This window comes from Gorilla gorilla, chromosome 21 (assembly GCF_029281585.2).
Source record: "Gorilla gorilla gorilla isolate KB3781 chromosome 21, NHGRI_mGorGor1-v2.1_pri, whole genome shotgun sequence".
NCBI classification, from domain to species: domain Eukaryota; kingdom Metazoa; phylum Chordata; class Mammalia; order Primates; family Hominidae; genus Gorilla; species Gorilla gorilla.
In genome coordinates this window covers 66,877,785-66,893,217 of record NC_073245.2, presented here as the reverse complement: position 1 = coordinate 66,893,217, position 15,433 = coordinate 66,877,785, and the positions used below count along the sequence as shown (strand labels likewise).

At 42.5% G+C, this 15,433-nt stretch overlaps 1 protein-coding gene across 2 annotated transcripts in view; it reads right to left on the bottom strand.

Moving 5' to 3' along the window:
* DOK5 (docking protein 5) overlaps positions 1–15,433 on the bottom strand; it is a 175,686-nt gene that overhangs the window by 18,336 nt on the left and 141,917 nt on the right. The gene's annotated exons all lie outside the window — the stretch shown is intronic.

Here is a 15,433-nt window from a genome sequence, read left to right as displayed (position 1 = left end):
CATTCATATTTTCTTTTCAAATCTAAATATCTGATATTGGACTGTTTTTCTAGCTTGAGGGCAGAAACCTTAAAATATTTTTAGGCAACAACGACAAAAAGCCATACATAAAACCACCAAATAATATGCTTAGAGAATACATTGAATCACCTGGTTTCAGTGAGTGTACAATGAATCCAAGGAACAAGCCTGAGTTAAGATGTTACTATAGGCATGGAACCACTGCAGGAACAAGAAAAAAGCAAAAAAGCTCTAAGCCCTCACATTCAGCCACGACCCCTGCAGGGAGTTTACAGTCTCCAAGACAGCTCTATCTTTGGGTCTGGTAGTATTTTGCCTGGCACCAAAAAGCGGGGAGGGGTCCATATTTTTGTGATATTTATTACCCATTACCATTTTGTTGTTGTTGTTTTGTTTTGTTTTTGAGACGGAGTCTTGCTCTGTTGCCAGGCTGGAGTGCAATGGTGCAATCTTGGCTCACTGCAACCTCTGCCTCCCGGGTTCAAGCGATTCTCCTGCCTCAGCCTCCCCAGTAGCTGGGACTACAGGCACGCGCCACCATGCCCAGCTAATTTTTGTATTTTTAGTACAGGCGGGGTTTCACCATGTTGGCCAGGATGGTCTCGATCTCTTGACCTTGTGATCCGCCCACCTCGGCCTCCCAAAGTGCTGGGATTACAGGTGTAAGCCACTGCGCCTGGCCTATTACACATTTTTTAACATGTAATAAATTATGTTCTTCCTTTTGCTATATTTTTTATTATGTTCATAAAATACAGGAAAACATATAAGGTAGATTTTAAATCAACCCGTATCCATTATCCAGAAAAACAAAACAAGGAAATAAAAACCACTTTTGACATATTGGTATATTTTCTCCCAGCCAGCTAGCCTGGCTGGCTGCCTGCCTCCCTTCCTCCCTCCTTCTCTCCCTCCCTTCCTTCCTTCCTTTCTTTCCTTTCTTTCCTTTCTTCTCTTTCTTTATTTTTTTGACAGGGTCTCACTTTGTTGCCCAGGCTGGAGTGCAGTGGCAAAACATGGCTCACTGCAGCCTCAGTCTCTTGGGCTCCAGTTATCCTCCCACCTCAGCCCCCTGACAAGTAGCTGGGACTACAGGCATGTGCCACTATGCCTGGCTAATTTTTGTATTTTTTGTAGAGATGGAGTTTTGCCATGTTGCCAGGGCCAATATTTTTAAAAAGGCACATACATAATGTATATTTAACACAAATTGGATAGCGTACGTATTCTCATGCCATTCTCTTTTGTCATTTAGTATATTATGAACATATCCTAACATTCCTAAATACTGTCTTCTACAGCATCATTTTAATGTCTGGATCTTAGTCCATCCTTTGGCTCTATCATACTTTGTTTGTTCATTTCCCTAACCACTTTTTAATTTACCAGATGAGACAGTAAAATTAAATTCTGACCCAATCTCCTCTGTAATATTTTTTTTTCCTGCTGACCACAATTTTCATCCTGGGACCTACTATATTGAAGACTGTTCTGATAACCAGTTTTTAAATGAATATTAGAATTTCATTTTAATTTGCATATTAAAATAGATTTTAGACTGACTCAAAAATTACTTATGTTGCTGCTATATCAAAAAAGTAGATGAGTTGGTAATTTTATTTTTATTCTTACACAGAGAAGTCTTACCTTCACATTATTGTGTAACAGACTAATCTGTAGCCAATAAGAAGAGAAAAGGTAAATCTTTGTGCAGTGATATGAAATGATCGTAAAAACAAGGAAGGCAATGATTAATCTAAACAGATTCACAGAGACAGCTTGTCATTCAGGCGGGTTTAAATACCGTCTATCTACAACCTGACAATTCCCAGTTGGAAATCAGCAACCCTTATCTCTCCCCCAAATCTCAGAGTTGTGTATTAAGGAGACTATTTCCCACTCCCACCCGGATGACTGGTAGGCATCTCCCATTCAACGTGTCCTGAACTGTCGTTCCTCATACTCCTCTCCCCTCAACCTCTTCCCCTTCCGAGTACAGGTTTCCTCCATTCTACATGTTGTTCTGGTTAAAACACACACAAAAACAACTACAATCTTGAGATTGACTGTCTCCTCTACTCTAAAGGCCTTCTTATGTATCAGCAAATCCTATTGGTCCAATCTTCAAAAATATACCCAGGATCCACCACTTTCCCTCACCTCCATCACCACCACCTTGGTCCGTACCCCGATGCTCACCTAGATACTCAGATGACTGCAGTAGCGTTTAACTCATCTTCTTGCTTGTACCCTTGCTCTGGGCACCCCCAGTCGTTTCCAAACAGCTTCCAGGGTGATCAATTCGAAAGCAAACTTAGCATATCACCCTTTCTCAAAACCCTCCAATGACTACGCAACTCTCCCCAAGGAAAATCCATAGCTCATAGCTACAGGGTCTGACAGGACCCAACTCACAGTTCCTTTCAGAATTCACCTGCTATGCTCTTCTCCTCATTTCATCTGCTCCAGAATCACCAACCTCTTTGCACATGCACACGCAAAGCACAGACTGCCTCAGGGCTTTGGCACTTAAAGGCTCCTCGGCCTGAAGCACCTGGCCCTTAGGAATGGCTGTCTGCCTGGGTATCACTTTACCAGAGTGACCATTCCTGGTCATTCTCTCTGTCTTACACTGTTGTCTTCTTCATAGCATCCATCAGTTCTTGATATATATTTATATATTGATTGTTGATTGGCTTCTCCACCCACAGCAATGTAGTAAACTCCTTGAGGACAAAGACTAGTTCTTGTTCTCTGTTGTACTCCTGCTTCTTGGAACAAGGCCTTACAGAGAACAGGTACTTATATGTGTAGAATGAATGAATGTATTCATAAATATGTTTTATATCTATTAAACAATTTATATTCTGGAAAGATTCAAAGGAGTCTGGCAAAGTGCTTCAGAGAATGTAAATTGGGTGTCTCGGATGATGGGACAGAGACTTGTTTTATAGAGTATGTTCTTTTGCACTGTTTACATTTTATATCATGTTACCAATAGAATCTTTTAACCCAAGTGCTTTATTTTGAAATTAATGCATCTCAAAATAAATCACAGCTTCCTCGCTCACTTGCACAGTATTCTATTCACCGGTTTCAAGGACTCTGTATCTGTGGATGAGGCACTGAGGGATATGTTAAGTGCATTACTCCTCCAAACGCAGTCTTATGAAGAGGAAATATCTTCCCACTTCATACACTGTGGTTTTATAAGTCCTGCTCCCAGCACTATCCCTAACCCTTTTGGTTTTCTCCAAATGACACTAGAAAATGAAAACCAGGGGAAATTCAAAGGAGAGCAGCAGAGTCCTCAAAGAAACCAAACGTAATTTTGAGTCTCTAGAAAGAAGTATTCAAACTATTTCATGAATATCAAGTATGCTTTTAACTCAATCTTAAAATGTTCCCTGCATTTCTACAAGATTCAGACCAAATGGTCTCCCTTAAAAAAGAACGATGATCATAGATAATCCATTTTCTAAAAGACATTAAAAATAAAAAATGTGCTTGTGCAGTGTGTAATCTATTTACCAAGTCTGAAAAGTCGATATTTCTGAGGTTTATAAAATACCTTCCTAAAGTTCTCACAAATGCATCTTGTATGGTTTGGTGTGGGGCATAATTTATTGAGAAAAATACATTAGCTGCATTTGGGGGGGCTCGTTCTGCTTGACGGAGCAGGTTCATTTAATCGATACAAACTGCGTAATATACTAATTGCTATGCTAAGTGGCAGTAACCAATTCCTCTGGAACAGAGATGCAGATGTTATTGAACAAGTTTTGTGATAATCGTGGGGCAACCACGTGCTGATGAGAAGAGTAAGTCATTCTTAGGGCATACAGACAGAGTCCTGTGCATCAGTTCTGGTTCCTCCTCTTTCCTCCATCTGCTGGATTCGCTGCATTCCCCTTTGTGTTACAGGAAGAATGAATTCTTTTTTTTTTTTTTTGAGATGGAGTCTCACTCTGTCGCCCAGGCTTGAGTGCAGTGGTGTGATCTTGGCTCACTGCAAGCTCTGCTTCCTGGGTTCATGCCATTCTCCTGCCTCAGCCTCCCGAGTAGCTGGGACTACAGGCGCCCGCCACCACGCCTGGCTAATTTTTTTGTATTTTTAGTAGAGAAGGAAGAATGAATTCTTAAAAGGATCCAATTTTCTCCAATGAGAGAACGTAATCACTTACAACTTGTTCTTGTTTCCCTAAACACTCGCATCCTTGTGAACATATAGTGCTAACACACACTAAAGGCTGGTTAGCGCTGGTGTGATGAAACAAGTAGAAAAGTATGCCTGAATTGACTCTGTTCTCAGCACAGGATGTGATTACTGATCAGTGAGTATGTCTGACTGTGAACCGTTGTATCATGAAGGGTGGAGAAGCACAAGGTGCATGCTATGATTTCTGTAGTTCCCATTCCATCCCTTGTTTTTTCTTGAGACGGTCACAATGCATTTCTTGAGAATATGCATCTTTTTGTTCTTCTCAGGACTAAGGGGCCAGATCCTGAAATTCACTCCAGAGCATCGGTTCTGGAAGCATGTTACCTGGTCTAGCAACCTCAGCATCGCTTGAGTACTTATCAGAAATGTGCATTTCAATGCCCTGCCCCAGGCCTGTTAAAACACTCAAGTGGAACCCCGAAATCTGTGGCTTTACAAGCTTTGTAGACGACTGTGATGCACACGTAAGTTGGAGATCCACTGCGTCTTTCTTTCCCTTACCCTCACCCTGTCTCCTTGACCCACGCCACAGACACATTTACACTCAGACCCTAGAGGCTGTCTCCGCTTTCAACCTCTGACAAGTTTCCCAAACCTGTTTCTTCCTTTCAGTTCCCAGTGAGTATCAGTCCAGGGCTTTTGGTTACCATCCTGACTCTCTACTTAACTAAAGGGTGACCCACCAAACCTCAGTTTCTGCCATTATGAAATGGATCTACTAATGTGTCCAATAAAATGCAAGATACTCCAGCATTTCAAAAGACAAGGCAGCAACACTGATTTAAATATTTTAAAAAGTGACTTAAATCCTTTAATTCAGCAATCCTACTCCCGAGTTTAGAAAACTCCGTTAACTGAAGTTCACAAACTCAATTCAATAAGGTTAACAATATATAAGAACTGTGTACAAGGATAATTGTTGCAGTACTGGTTTTGATGTTGTTGTTTTGTTTTGTTTTTTATTTTCAGGGACTCACTTCACAGTCAAAGAGTATTGTTTTAATGGCAAAAATTCTGATATTCTTATACGTACGTTTAATAAATTATGTTACATCAAGACTCTGAAATATCATGCAGCCATCAAAAAGAATGAATAGGAACAAAGTTGGCAAACTTTTCTGTTTTGGACCAGATAGTAAATGGATTTGCAGGCCTCACCATCACCAACTACTCGACTGTGCTGTTTCAGTGTGAACAACAACTCATAAATGAACAGGGAGGATGTAGCTGTGTTCCAATAAAATTTAAATTATAAAAACAGTCATAGGCCAGATTTCACACTTGGGCTGTAGTTTGTCAACCTCTGAATTACAACTGTACTATGAGACTTCAAACTATTTCCATTAAATGTTTACTGTTGAATGGAAAAACTAGGGGTTAGTCGTGTGTTGCGATCACAATTTTGTAAAATAAACAATTGCATCACGACACCCATCTTTTGTATGTATCTGTGTATGTGTCTATGTATATATGTAGATGTGTATATCTGTATAGGATAATATGGGTACACAGGAAAACATGGAAAGGTACATGTGAACTTCTTAACAAGGTTAGGAATTGCTAATAAAGAGACAGGAGGGGGAAAATGCATGTAAACAAATTATAAAAAGAAAAAATAGAGCACTAATCATCATCTATATGACCATAATTTTGCAGTTAGTTAAATTTTACAGACATGTGTTTATGTAAAAATAAATTAAATAAGATTCAAAAACCAGTCCCTATCTCCAAGGATAGTTGTGAAAATTGAAGGAAATAAAGCACGCAGACTCTCAGCAAAGAGCCAGATGGAGCCACTCATTCCAACTCTAATTATCCCTCAATTAGAAGAAGGCTCCTAACTGGGTTTTCTGCTCACATGCTTCCTACCTAAAAACCTCCGCTCTTTCCCTCACCCCTTTCAATGAATTCTGCACTCGGTGTTCTTCGGCTCATTCATTCCCTCATCCCATCCATTTATGTACTCTGGGCATCATTTATAAGCCACACACTGTGCTAGGGTCTGCAGACTTAAAATGAATAAAAACTTTCACACTTTCTCTGTCCCCCAGGATTTTAGAGTGTCTGGTCAGAGAGCTAGTTGAAAGCCAAGCTTTGGATATATCATTGTCTGCCTCCACAACGGTGCTCCTTCCTCTAAAAAGGAGAGAAGACCCTCCTCGCAGCAGAGTTCTCCTTCCTGAAGGCAGAGATTTCTTGTATATGCTCATAGACGTCGTGCCTGCCATGATTCCTGGCATATAGTAGGCATTTAATAAAAAGGGATTGGATAATTGAATTATGGATGGATGAATTGATTGAAGAAATGGATGAATCATTTGTGTGAATGGGGATTCCCTATAATCTGCCTTCCCCTGCCATTTTATTCTCCCACTACAAGTCAGTAATAATAACAGCTCAGGTTGCTGCTATATTTAATAGGTACCAGGCACTGTGCCAAGAAATCACCTGCCTTATCTCACCTGGCAAGTTGTGACCTAATATAATCCACACTTTGTAGAAGGGGGAACAAGTACTAAGGGTGGTAAAGTTAGTAGCCCAAGGACCCTGAACTGGTAAAGATGTCCAGCCAGGATATAGGACCTGGCCTCTTACTCCAGAGCTACAGTTCATAACACAATTCTACATATTTCTCATAGAAAGTACTGAGAGTATTATACAGATCCTAAAGGATGGACTCAAATCTGCTCCGTTCCAAATGATAAAAGGCACCTTAACTGTATTTCCAAAGCTTAAAGAAATGGCAACTGGCCAAACGTCTAGGCAGCAAGGAGATGACGCTGCCCCCACCATCTTGTAAAACAGGAGATTAGAACCTCTATGAGGCCCTTGGACCCCCACTGTCCCAGGGGCCTTCTTTCAAGTGGAAATTAACGATCTGCCAAACATGTGGTCTTCCCCGACATTCTAATGAACCAGTCCTCATGAGCTGCCTAATTCTCATTCCAGCTCTGACAGATGTTTGGCAGGAACCACCCAAAGAGCTGTCTTTACTTTCTCCAAGTCCTCTCTTTTGTTCTGACATTTGGAGGAAAAGTGATGGGTACTCCTATCATCCAAATGTTACCAAGGTATCACAGAATATTATGAAACTGTCAAGAAAATAGAGTGAGTAGAGGCTTACTTCCTCGATGTTAGAAAAAAAAATGTGGGTAAGAAAGAAAGACCGCTTTCCTGCTAAGGGAAAAAAAAAAACCTGCAGCAAAGACACTACACAGTGAGCAGACTCTGGCAGAAACAATGCCTCCATTGTGGCTTACAGCTTTGACAAAGCAGACTGTTAGTGAAATCAACCATTTGGGGCCAAATTTCCAAGTGCAGCGTGTTGCCGAGCACCAGATGCACCCAAATGGTTATTTTCATGGGGAATGAAAGTGATTTGCATCAATTTATTCAGAGCCATCTGAATTCCCAGCCACATGCATAAAACAAATTCACTGCTCCCTTTGCCTCCGGTAACTTTTTCCGCCTCCTTACTAAAAAAATCCTCTCCCCCACCTATACATTGAAATAGATATCCTTAGGGACTGAGTCTTCTGTGGCCTTTTAAAGCAGACTTGCCTGGAACCTGTGCCCTGTTTGGGCGTTAGGAGAGAACTGGACTTGGTATTTTGGCTTCGATTTTTCTTTTTCTCTGGGCTCACACAATAACTTATTTGATCCCTATTTTGTTCGTTCAACAAACCTTTAAGCACTGTGCCAGATCCTGAGCTTATTACACACCCATGGGGCCTTGTCCCTGCCTTCCAGAGGTTTACAGGCTCGAATGGAGCTGCCACTTACTCAGAGGTCAGCTTTTAAAGTTAATGCATAACATAAAAATCACATATAATCAGATTGTCCCTTTAAACACTAGGCTCACACTCAGTGGAAGCAGGTGCTTTTGTGACAAGATGCCAAGCACATGCCAGGGTGAAGGGGTGGGCTGCTGGGCAAAATCGCCTACACCATGTATTCACATATTGTTTTCTTGTTGCACTTTGCTTTACAAAGCAGGTATAACTGACTGTGCGTATTTCTGGAATTCCTGCTGAGTACTAGGCTATGAGCTGCACAGAAGACAGGGGCCTTACCTCATGGTCACATGTGGTTGTGCTTGCTCTATTCTTTGATACTGCACAAACGTCATCAGGGTCTTAAGGAAACAAGAGCTCTCGGCTCCATCATTCAAATTCCTGGTGTTGCCTGTTTATATCCCCATTGCTTCAAGGTGAGTCTCTTTCTCCTCGCCCAACTCATATTGGTTTGTGTAAGTAAAAAGGAAATCACTGGCCAGGTGCGGTGGCTCACGCCTGTAATCCAAGCACTTTGGCAGGCCAAGGTGGGTGGATCACGAGGTCAGGAGATCGAGACCATCTTGGCTAACATGGTGAAACCCTGTCTCCACTAAAAATACAAAAACTTAGCCAGGCATGGTGGTGGGTGCCTGTAGTCCCAGCTAGTCGAGAGGCTGAGGCAGGACAATTGCTTGAACCCAGGAGATGGAGGTTGCAGTGAGCCAAGATTGCACCACTGTACTCCAGCCTGGGCAACAGAGCGACACTCCATCTCAGAAAAAAAAAATAAAAATAAAAAAAGAGGAAATCACTGTAATAGTTCACATGTGTTGAATCTTACTATGCCTCGTCTCGTTGCCTTACAAGCACTAGCTCATGTGAACTAACAAAACCAGTCAGAGACATTAGTATCACCCACTTATTACATATGATGTGAACAAGGCAAACAGAGGTTGGGTTGCACAGCTCATAAATGATATTCAACCCCAAACACACAGACCCATCCAATTCTGGCCCAGCTTCAAGCAGAACCTGTCTATCAGAAGAGCAAGTGTTCTCAACCTTGGCCCTATTGACATTTGGGGCCAGCTCATTCTTTGTCGAGGGCAGGGGGGCTGTCCTATGCATTGTATGGAACTTACAGCACTCCTGGCCTCTACCCACCAGATGCCAATGGGACCCCATTGTTGACAGCCACAAATGACTCCAGATACTGCCAAATGTCCCCTGGGAAATAAAACTGCCACTAATTGGGAACCGCTGTTTTAGGGTGACTACGCGTTCCAATTTGCTTGATCACATACTGTTTATGTATGTTCCCCAGGCATAACTCTTCACTGGGGCTGGCTTCACAGGAGTACAGCGTGTGCAGTCATACAGGGCTGTGTGCTTAGAAGGGACCTGTACTTGATTTCATGCCCTGCTACCACCATTTCAAAAATCTTAAGAGTTTTTAAACTTACTCCTTGACTTCCCAAAACAGATCAGAAACTGCACTGAATTGATTTCTTTCTTCTCTCAGTCCTCATCACTATTTCTATCTCTATCTTCTTTGCCATGCTTGACACTGGGAAATAGGATTACTCACCACCGCCCACACGGTCAAGCAGATGCACGCGTGATTTTATGCTCTGAAGTGAACATCTCCAAATGAGGGAAGGGTCGTGGCATGACAGGCTGCCCTGCCGCCATCAAGGTCGCAATGTACTGCCTACTGATGGAGCCCCCATCTCAAGTATTAAAACTAGTTTTCGAGTTTATAAACAAAGCCACGATCTGTCAGCAAAACAAGTTGTCTCCTTTTCCAATAGAGGCATAGCCACGAGTCAACCAATGTCCCTGGCACCGTGACAGGAGCTCCCAGCTCCGGGGAGGAGCTGTGTAAGCTAAGGCAGCATTTAATAATCAGGTGAAAGCACTATTAAAACACACCGCTGCACATTGCAAGTTATTATGTTGTTATAAGAGACTGAAACAGAAGTGCTGAGAAAATGAGATTTTCTTCCCCTAATACACAGGAACAAAGCCATCGCAAATTTAAGGAAGAAGCCTGAGTTTCATCCACATCTATCCTGTCTGAATAAACAGTTTGGTCTCTGTTAAATATCTATTAGTAAATGTAGGTTAATCTCATTTAGCTCTTTTTTTTTTTTTTTTTTTTTTTGAGATGGAGTGCCGCTCTGTTGCCAGGCTGGAGTTTATGGCGTGATCTCGGCTCACTGCAACCTCTGACTCCTGGGTTCAAGCGATACTCCTGCCTCAACCTCCCAAGTAGCTGGGACTACAGGCATGCGCCACCACGCCCAGCTAATTTTTGTATGTGTAGTAGAGACGGGGTTTCAGCATATTGGTCAAGATGGTCTTGATCTCCTGACCTCGTGATCATCCTGCCTCAGCCTCCCAAAGTGCTGGGATTACAGGTGTGAGCTGCAGTGCCCAGCCCATTTAGCTTCTTTTAATTTCTAAAGAATTCATGAGTAAGTACAGCATAGTGGTGCAAGTGTGGGAACTGGAGCCAGTGGCCGCCTGGGTTTAAAGCTTGGCTTTATCACTTCCTATCTGTGCATCCACACTTCAAACTCCTAAGCCATAAAAATGGGATGGTAGCACCCTTTGATACAGTATGTTAAGGCGTTATCATCTTTAATCGTGATTCTTTTTTTTTTTTTTTGAGACTGAGTCTCATTCTATTGCCCAGGCTAGAGCACAGTGGTGCAATCTCAGCTCACTGCAACCTCCACTTTCCGGGTTCAAGCGATTCTCCTGCCTCAGCCTCCCAAGTAGCTGGGATTACAGGCACCTGCCACCATGCCTGGCTAATTGTTGTATTTTTAGTAGAGACAGGGTTTCACCATGTTGGCCAGGCTGGTCTCAACCTCCTGACCTCAAGTGATCTGCCCGCTTCAGCCTTCCAAAGTGCTGGGATTACAGGCGTGAGCCACCGCGCCCAGCCAATCATGCATTTTTATGTACTTGAAGTGAAAGAACCCTCCCTCTCTCTTACCAGTTGAATCAATTACATTTGCCATATGCCAGAAACTCAACCACTGTTTCTTTTTCCAAAAATATATTATATAGCCATGATTTAAAACTGTTAAACAAAGAGAAAGACATAAAGTAATATATGAAAGCCTCTTCCCAGACTCTCCAAATCATAGTCTTGCTCCCAAAGGGTAGCCAACACTAACACATCCATTTGTACCCTGCCATAAGTTAATTTTCTGCGCTTATAATAGCATTAGTGAAGGTGTCAGAATCCACCTTGAGACCTGCCTCATATTCATTCATTTCCTTTACACACGTTGATATGATTATATATGACTCTCTTCATGTGGTCATTACTATACGTGAATCTCCTCTATTTCTAGTTAGCTGCCTCATGTAATTCTTGTCATATCATGTGCCATAATCTGTCCCCTTGTGGTGGACACTTAACTTCTTTCTAGTTATTTCTGCTCTTACAAATAAGCTCCACAAGAATGGGAACTTCATCTTCTTCAGAGCCATTTCCCCAGCACCTCGTATACTATCTAGTGGGCAGCAGGGCTCAGCAAATACTTGTTAAAAAGAGGAATCTAAGAATAAAGGAAGGAGTCCTCCCGTGAACATTTGTATATTCATCATCTTCACTTCTGCTAGTATACGTCAGAGTAAATTCCTAGAAGCACTACTGTTGAATAAAAAGATGTGTGAATTTAATTTCAATAAATATGGTCATCCAAAGAGACCATAGCAAATTGAACCCACAGAATTACACTGTTGCATAAGGGGTATATTTAGAACTCCTTATTTAAATGCTAAGCTCCTTTAAAGATGAAAACGAATGCCAGGCGCTGTGGCTCACGCCTGTAATCCCAGCACTTTGGGAGGCAGAGGCTGGCACATCACTTGAGGTCAGGAGTTTGAGACCAGCCTGGCCAACATGGTGAAACCCTGTCTCTACTAAAAATACAAAAATTAGCTGGGCATGGTGGCAGGTGCCTATAATCCCAGCTACTTGGGAGGCTGAGACAGGAGAATCACTTGAACCCAGGAGGCGGGGGTTGCAGTGAGCCGAGATCGCACCGCTGCACTCCAGCCTGGGCAACAGAGCAAGACTCTCTCTCAAAATCAATCAATAAATAAATAAAAGATGAAAACAAATTATGCTTTATTATATATTCTCCATAAGATCTAACACATTGCTTTGCAAGTAGCAAATAGGTATTTCATAAAAGTTTTTTGAAGGATAATTAATATGCCAGGATATAAAAAGGGCTTAATTCAGGAGGGGGAAAATGATAATTGCTTTAAGCAGTACATTTTAAAAAATCCATAAGTTAACCCAATTAACCAGAGCCCATAAATAGAAGAGGGAAAGACAGATTTTCTTGTGGTGGGGAGGGACAAGGGAGAGTAGGAGATGCTGAGTTGTGAAAAGAGCGTTTACACACATAAAACCCCACCATGCAAGGGTCTACTTTAGTGTCTGAATAGTAATGAAATTGACTGTATGATTTCTTTGATGCCTTCTATATCTAAGAAAGCCAAATGTGTAGCATATTGCGTTTAAAATTAGATTGAATATAAATTAATTTGATTTCAAAAATTGTGGAAGAATGCCACTTGAATTCTACAAATTCATTAGCAAATTGGATTTGCAAATCCCAGCTTGGAAGTAAATCAATCCTTTAAACAAAGAAACACAAAGAAGTGACAAAAAAAAGTTCGGATTGAACTCTCAAGCCTGTGTGTAATCAGGACTCCAGAGTACAGGGCAGAAGTCACCCGGGGGCCTGAACGTCCCCCTCAGTGGAGCCCCCTCACCCCACCCGGAGCCCCTGGGAAAACCTGTTAAAAGCAGGCATTCTTCACCTTGAGGCTCTCGCCTTGAAGGAAAGTCTAAACATGACAAGCCCAGTCGTGGAATGAGGAATATCCCACACACTGCCACGCCTTGTTCCAAAATTAGACTTTGTCATAGACACTGATCTCAAAGGTGGCAAAAATAGCTATAGCTGCTCAGGGGAGTGCCTGAGCTGTCCTGAAGTTTTGCTGCGGCTTCTCCAGCAAGGCAGCTGGCAGCTGGTGCAAGACAGTCCTCGCCTCCCCGCCTCATTCACAGTTAGTTCTCCACCTCATACTCCAGGCCCACCCCCACTTCTTCCAGCACCCCCTTTACAGTGAATAATAACAATGCATTGAATTTTAAAGTGGAAATGTAGATGAGAAATAATAAAGTGGCAAGACTGCTATCTAAAGCCAAAACTACACAAATAAATGAGATTTCATTTAACAGTGATTTTTCATATATATATATAATATATATATATATATATAATATATATATAAAATTTATTGAAACAAGGTCTTGTTCTGTTGCCCAGGCTGGAGGGCAGTAGCCCCATCATAGCTCACTGCAGCCTGGATCTCCTGGACTCAAGCCATCCTCCCGCCTCAGCCTTCCCAGGAGCTAGAACAGCAGGCATGCACCATCATGCTGGGCTAATTTTTAAATATTTTCTAGAGATGGGGTCTCCCTATGTTTCCCAGGTTGGTCTCTAACTCCTGGCCTCAAACAATCCTCCTGCCTTGGCCTCTCAAAGTGCTAAGATTATAGGCATGAGTCACTGTGCTCAGCCCTAACAGTGATTTTTTAAAAGATATATTACACATTGATAGATGCTTCTGAAAGGTACTCTGATTATCAAGGTCATTTGAAAATGCTGAGACCGGCTGGGTGCGGTGGCTCATGCCTGTGGTCCCAGCACTTTGGGAGGCTGAGGCGGGCAGATCACGAGGTCAGGAGTTCAAGGCCAGTCTGGCCAACATAGTGAAACACCGTCTCTACTAAAAATACAAAAAATTAGCCAGGTGTGGTGGCAGGTGCCTATAATCCCAGCTACTCGGGAGGCTGAGGGGGAAGAATCACTTGAACCCGGGAGGCAGAGGTTTCAGTGAGCTGAGATCATGCCATTGCACTCCAGCCTGGGCTACAGAGTGAGAGTCTGTCTCAAAAAAAAAAAAAGGGAAAATGCTAAGACCATGCTCAGTGGGGACATAGAGCTTTAAAACCCTTCAAAGGAGTGAGGCATTGTGGCCAGAGGTAGAGTTTTGGAACCAGATAAAACCACCCTGCATTCCTGGCTCCAGTAGTAATGAGCTACATAGCTGCAGACAAATGACTTCGCCATGCTGAACATCCCTTTTCTCATCTATGTCATAGGACAGTGATTCCTTCCAGGTCAGGGATCATGAATATTCTTTTCCGTTGTAAGCCCTGTAGGAGCATGGGCCTCAAGGGTCTACTTGCCACTGTATCCTGCCACACAAAACAGAACATAGTAGGTTCTCAATAAACATGTTCAAATGGTCAAATGAATGAGAGTGAACAAATGAATCTACCTCACAGTTATTGTGGTGATTAGAGAAAAGGCAAGTAAAGTATCTGCTATATTGTAGGAGGCCTGAAAAATAACAGTGGCTATTATTACTAAAGAGTTGGGCATATAGTAGATGTTCAATAAATACATAGTATTACTAGCAAGCACCATAAAGTAGGAAAAATATTTAAAAGTGAAAAATCAAACCACTAAGTAAATATTATTCCAGAAAGTTTCACGGTGCAGGGGACAGACACTGAGGTGGCCCCATGATCTCATCCTCCTGGTGGGCATACCCTTGTGTGGTGCCCTTCCTTTGCATGCACAGGGCTTATGATTTGCTTTTAGTCAACAGACTGGCTGGGTGCAGTGGCTCATACCTGTAATCTCAGCACTTTGAGAGGCAGAGGAAAAAGGTTTGCTTAAACCCAGAGTTTGAGACCAGCCTGGGCAACATTATAGGGAGACCTCATGTCTACAAGAAATAAATAATAAATAAAAGGAGCCAGACATGGTGATGCATGCCAGTAGTCCTAGATACTCAGGAGGCTGAGGTGGGAGGAGGTCGAGGCTGCAGTGAGCTGTGATTGCACCACTGCAGTTCAGCCTGGGTAACAGAGCAAGACTCTGTCTCCAAAAAAAAAGAAAAAAAAATCGATAGACTATGGCAGAGTGATAAGATGAATAAAATAATCCTTCCATGATTGTGATACTTAGGATTGTGCCCTCTTGCTGGCTTTGATGAAGTATGTGGCCGTTCTGGCAAGGTCCATGTGGCCAGGAGCTGAGAGTGGCCTCTGTCCAACAGCCAGCAAGAAACTGTAGCCCTCAATCCCACAACCCCAAGTAGCTAAATTCCACCAATAACGATGTGAGCTTGAAAGTGGATCCTTGGCCGGGCGCAGTGGCTCACGCCTGTAATCCCAGCACTTTGGGAGGCCAAGGCGGGTGGATCATGAGGTCAGGAGATCGAGACCATCCTGGCTAACATGGTGAAACCCTGTCTCCAACAACAATACAAAAAATTAGCCAGGCGTGGTGGCAGGCGCCTG